The sequence below is a fragment of the Hyla sarda genome, chromosome 6 (assembly GCF_029499605.1).
Source record: "Hyla sarda isolate aHylSar1 chromosome 6, aHylSar1.hap1, whole genome shotgun sequence".
In the NCBI taxonomy this organism is placed as follows: Eukaryota; Metazoa; Chordata; class Amphibia; order Anura; family Hylidae; genus Hyla; species Hyla sarda.
In genome coordinates this window covers 51,808,998-51,814,997 of record NC_079194.1, presented here as the reverse complement: position 1 = coordinate 51,814,997, position 6,000 = coordinate 51,808,998, and the positions used below count along the sequence as shown (strand labels likewise).

Below are 6,000 nucleotides of genomic sequence, written 5' to 3'. Positions count from 1 at the left end.
GAATGGGAAAGCGGCTGCTAATTACACAAGGAACACTATATTAAAAGTTTTATTTAGTGTTACTTGCTCTTTAAACTAACCTACTGGATAACCCACTGTATTTCTGGCTCTCCCATAAAGATGCATAAAGAGGGTGTGCCAGCCACTGGTCCGTGCGGTGGTTGACACATCTCTGCTCCATGCACTTGGAGAGCCGGAACACCGGGCAGGAGATCGTGGGGGTCCCAGCAGTTGGACCTCCTGCAATCAGACACTTAACCCCTATACTGAGGATAAATTCCCTATCATAGCACATAGCATATGGACTGGAGTCGGTATGGATCCGAGCACAGAGGAGGTGAACTGGTTCACTGGAATTGTATATATGAACCCCTTGATTGTCATTGCCTGTGACTACATGATGGTGAAAGATGACACTTGAACCAATTGGGTCACGGGCAACGAGGCATAACTTGTAGCTTCTGGGCCCCACAACAAAATCTGCAACAGGGCCCCATGTGCCAATTATAATACTGGTCTCTTATGGGGCAGTTGTGCTTTGGGGCCTCCTTAGGCACTAGGGCCCTGATACGACTGCTACCTCTGCACCCTCCATAGTTATGTTCCTGGTCGCAGGTTTCCCGATGACTTAATTGGACACCGGGGAAATACTCTGCAGTCAACCCTAGGGACCTAGAAAGACCAGAGCTGTGTGTTCAGTCACCTGCTGCTAGGACAGCGAGCGCAGCCCTGACAGAAGCTGGTATCCAAGTGATGTATTAGGGTAGAGCAGTATATAATACATTATAAACATAAGATGTAGAAAGCTTTGGTGTTTAGAATGACCCCTGCACTGCTGTTTTGCAGAGATGTAGTACCATGGCTGGGCTGCACCTTCCTGCTCCCCTGATTCTGCAGCACAACACTTTCCCAGGACTGCACGCAGGGCCGCCATCCTGACTGCAGTGTAATGTGGGCTGCGTGTGAGGAGGAGGTGCGGAGGCCGCAGATGCAGCAGAACAGGCAGAAGAGAAGGAGTCTGCACTGTTTCCTTGTGAGAACCTGCTCCTGTTCTGAAGACCTGTAGACAATGGCATCAGGAGCCGCTCTCGTAGAGAAACTGTGTGTGCAGAGTCCACAGCATTTCTTCTACTGCCTGTAGCCAGCAGAGTCCATGGGAGCAGCAGCAGAGTCCCCCTCCTTACTGTGCAGCACTGACTCCCTCCCTGCTCCAGTCCTCCAGGCACAGTAAGTACTATGGGGAGAGCACTACACCAGACATCACCGATCCCTCAATGGGCAGCATTCTAGAATACCCACCTCCATCATCTCCTGTGCGGATGTGAGTGTCAGACTGTACACCATACTGCACCCCCAGCTAGGGTTGCCACCTTTCTTGCAAACAAATACCGACCATGCTAATTTGCATAATGAATTATATATACGTGACATCAAAGGATACACATATGTGGGGGGAAATGTCCTATTTTGACCCCTATAACTTTTTTATTTCTGCTTATACAGGCCTGTATGAGGGCTCATTTTTTGCATCCCGATCTGTAGTTTTTAACAGCACCATCTTTGTTTTGATGTGACTTTTTGATCGCTTTTTTTAAATTAAATTTGCGAGTTGCAGTTAGTTACTTACTAGAACTCCCAGCATGCCCGGATACAGCCTGTGGCTCAGCAGCTGCTCCAGACAAAAACTAGAAACTCCCAGCATGTTGGACTATATAGTAGTATATAGTATAGGTCAGTGTTTCCCAACCCGGGGTGCCTCCAGCTGTTGCAAAACTACAACTCCCAGCATGTTGGACTATATGGTAGTATATAGTATGGGTCAGTGTTTCCCAACCAGGGGTACCTCCAGCTGTTCCAAAACTACAACTCCCAGCATGTTGGACTATATAGTAGTATATAGTATGGGTCAGTGTTTCCCAACCAGGTGTGCCTCCAGCTGTTGCAAAACTACAACTCCCAGCATGTTGGACTATATAGTAGTATATAGTATGGGTCAGTGTTTCCCAACCAGGTGTGCCTCCAGCTGTTGCAAAACTACAACTCCCAGCATGTTGGACTATATAGTAGTATATAGTATGGGTCAGTGTTTCCCAACCAGGGGTGCCTCCAGCTGTTGCAAAGCTACAACTCCCAGCATGTTGGAATATATAGTAGTATATAGTATGGGTCAGTGTTTCCCAACCAGGTGTGCCTCCAGCTATTGCAAAACTACAACTTCCAGCATGTTGGACTATATAGTAGTATATAGCATGGGTCAGTGTTTCCCAACCAGGTATGCCTCCAGCTGTTGCAAAACCACAACTCCCAGCATGTTGGACTATATAGTAGTATATAGTAAGGGTCAGTGTTTCCCAACCAGATGTGCCTCCAGCTGTTGCAAAACTACAACTCCCAGGATGCTGGACTATATAGTAGTATATAGTATGGGTCAGTGTTTCCCAACCAGGTGTGCCTCCAGCTGTTGCAAAACTACAACTCCCAGCATGTTGGACTATATAGTAGTATATAGTATGGGTCAGTGTTTCCCAACCAGGGGTGCCTCCAGCTGTTGCAAAGCTACAACTCCCAGCATGTTGGAATATATAGTAGTATATAGTATGGGTCAGTGTTTCCCAACCAGGTGTGCCTCCAGCTATTGCAAAATTACAACTTCCAGCATGTTGGACTATATAGTAGTATATAGCATGGGTCAGTGTTTCCCAACCAGGTATGCCTCCAGCTGTTGCAAAACCACAACTCCCAGCATGTTGGACTATATAGTAGTATATAGTAAGGGTCAGTGTTTCCCAACCAGATGTGCCTCCAGCTGTTGCAAAACTACAACTCCCAGGATGCTGGACTATATAGTAGTATATAGTATGGGTCAGTGTTTCCCAACCAGGTGTGCCTCCAGCTGTTGCAAAACTACAACTCCCAGCATGTTGGACTATATAGTAGTATATAGTATGGGTCAGTGTTTCCCAACCAGGCGTGCCTCCAGCTGTTGCCAAACTACAACTCCCAGCATGTTGGACTATATAGTAGCATATAGTATGGGTCAGTGTTTCCCAACCAGATGTGCCTCCAGCTGTTGCAAAACTACAACTCCCAACATGTTGGACTAAATAGTAGTATATAGTATGGGTCAGTGTTTCCCAACCAGGTGTGCCTCCAGCTGTTGCAAAACTACAACTCCCAGCATGTTGGACTATATAGTAGTATATAGTATGGGTCAATGTTTCCCAACCAGGTGTGCCTCCAGCTGTTGCAAAACTACAACTCCCAGCATGTTGGACTATATAGTAGTAAATAGCGTGGGTCAGTGTTTCCCAGCCCGGGGTGCCTCCAGCTGTTGCAAAACTGCAACACTCAGCATGTTGGACTATATAGAAGTAAATAGTATAGGTCAGTATTTCCCGACCCGGGGTGCCTCCAGCTGTTGCAAAACTACAACTCCCGGCATGTTGGACTGTATAGTAATATATAGTATGGGTCAGTGTTTCCCAACCAGGTGTGCCTCCAGCTGTTGCAAAACTACAACTCCCAGCATGTTGGACTATATAGTAGTATATAGTGTGGGTCAGTGTTTCCCAGCCCGGGGTGCCTCCAGCTGTTGCAAAACTACAACTCCCAGCATGTTGGACTATATAGAAGTATATAGTATAGGTCAGTGTTTCCCGACCCGGGGTGCCTCCAGCTGTTGCAAAACTACAACTCCCAGCATACCCGGACAGCCGTTGGCTGTCCGGGCATGCTGGGGGTTGTAGTTTTACAACAGCTGGAGGTGCTCTGGTTGAAAAACACTAATATAAGTTATGGTGCAACATTCCGGGAGTTGGAGGATTGGTTGGATAAATATCAGCCATTGCATTGGCTGTATTTTTAATATAAAAATACTGGCAGGCTGGCCAGGTGACAACCCTACCTACAGAACTAGGTAGTGGGCATATTATTCCCTATATTCTGTATATACCCATCTCCAATAACACAAGTGCATAGTAAGTTCTATCTGTTTGTCTATCTCTCCCATGTCTGTCTCATTATCTACCCTATGTCTGTCTCTTATCTGCCTAGGAATATGATGTGTAGTCGGGGAACAACTGTAAACTTTTCTCAACTCCTGAAGCAGATCAATACAATGCAGATACTTTGGGATGTTGCTTGGATTTGGTACAGATCTTTATAATACAATGTTGGTTTTAGGAGAAGCAGAATTTGCCCACTAGTCACTGTTGATTTAGTATTGTGCATTGTTTGCAGACTACGCTTTTAGAAGATTTCTTTGGTCATTTTTCACTTGGACTTGTACTTTTGTCTATTGCAGATGTTGTAACTTTCTTGTGATGCACTTGCCTATGTCCTAATTTATTGAGTTTAGCAACAAGGATCTAGTATTTTGCAATGGAGCCCTTGAATAGCTTCTCTCCCATGCTACCCCTTGTTTTTGTGTTTCTTTCTGTAGAGTTGTGGTATCCTTGCAGCGGAAATTACTAGGCAGGTTTGAATGGATTTAAAGGGGTACATCTTATCCTGTTTCCAAAGGATAGGGGATAAGATGTCTGATCGCAGGGGACATGCCACTGGGGACCCCCGCGATCTCCGTGCTGCACCCGGTGTTTGTTTAGAGCTTCAGGTGCTCGTGACGTCATGGCCGCGCCCCGCTCGTAACATCATGGCCGCGCCCCCTCAATGCAAGTCTATGGGAGGGGGCGTGATGGCCGTCACACCTCCTCCCATAGACTTGCATTGAGGGGACATGGCCGTGATGTCACGAGCGGGGCGTGACTGTGACGTCACGATCCTCTGCCCCGCATCGCCAGTCATCCGGCATGAAGCGAACTTTGGTCCGTGCACCGGATATCTTGGGTGCTGCAGCCAAGATTGCAGGGGTCCCCAGCGTCGGGACCCCGCGATCAGACATCTTATCCCCTATCCTCAATGCAAGTCTATGGGAGTGGACGTGGCGGCCGCCACCCCCCTCCCGTAGACTTGCATTGAGGGGCGGTGGGGCTTGAGTTCACCACCCCCGCACACCACATAGAGTTCAGAACTAAATGTTCCGAACACTGGCCAGTGGAGTAACCCTTTATTCCCGCAGAATGTAGGCTTTGTTGTGCATGTAGTATACCACCTGAATAATCTGTCACTGGCTACATGTAAATGAATGCAATTCTGAGAGTAATGACAGGCCTAAAAGTGGGATGGTGAGATGGGCGCTGTTACTAGGTGGCTGTCCTATCACTAGAGAAAATATAGTCTGCAGGTCATAGATTACTGCAAACTTTCTTCAGCCGAGCAACAGCTGATGGGTAGAGTAGCAGGCAGCAGTCTCATGAATGAAAGAGACTATAATCAGTAACTGAAGTACGGACTTATTTTTGTATTATCATCTACATATCAGTTGTATATACCTTCTTTTATATTGGACAGTAAAAACTGTTATATCGTGATACAAACTCCAACAGGAAATAGCCAGTTCACCAAAAGATAGCCTCAGCATTATGGTAATCTCACAACATAGCCATTTATCTCCAAGACAAGCGCAGATCATTCCTAAGCATGTCCATTACTGTCTGGCAGGTAGGTACTAAAACCACCTCATAGTCGATAACCCCTTTAAGAATAATCGAAAAGATAAATTTAGCCAAGAGGTCTAAAATGTACTGTACACCATAGTTTGAATCAAGTACCCTTCAATATAGTAACGCATATGGAAGATATATAAATATATAAAAGAAACCATAAACTCCTCGCTATCTGATTTAATACCAGAAATGGTTTCTGCCTGACACTTGGCAAATGCACTTTAGTCAGGTTTTAACAGCCCCAAGTGGTAGTATACTACTATCTCCTATACCAGAACCAGTTTTTGTTTTTTTTAATACTATACAGCGCTAAAATAAGGGAATAAGTCATCAGGACGTAACACAACACCACTTGGAGATTTCACTGCACAAATCTAACATTGGTATGAATGGGTTTTCAGTTGACCCATTCACACTGCAAAATTTCCACCACAGA

The 6,000-nt window shown here is 45.9% G+C and overlaps 1 protein-coding gene across 2 annotated transcripts in view; it reads left to right on the top strand.

The window, feature by feature from the left end:
* Nucleotides 1-884: 884 nt before the first annotated feature.
* The window catches only part of LOC130275572 (uncharacterized), a 40,193-nt gene continuing 35,077 nt past the window's right edge, over nucleotides 885-6,000 (top strand). Inside the window, exon 1 of one of the 2 annotated variants that reach the window (XM_056523694.1) lies at nucleotides 885-1,227. The gene's annotated coding sequence lies outside the window, so the exon portion shown is untranslated. Of the gene's footprint in view, nucleotides 1,228-1,280; nucleotides 1,322-6,000 lie in introns of those variants that run through there. The other variant, XM_056523698.1, reaches the window with a different exon arrangement.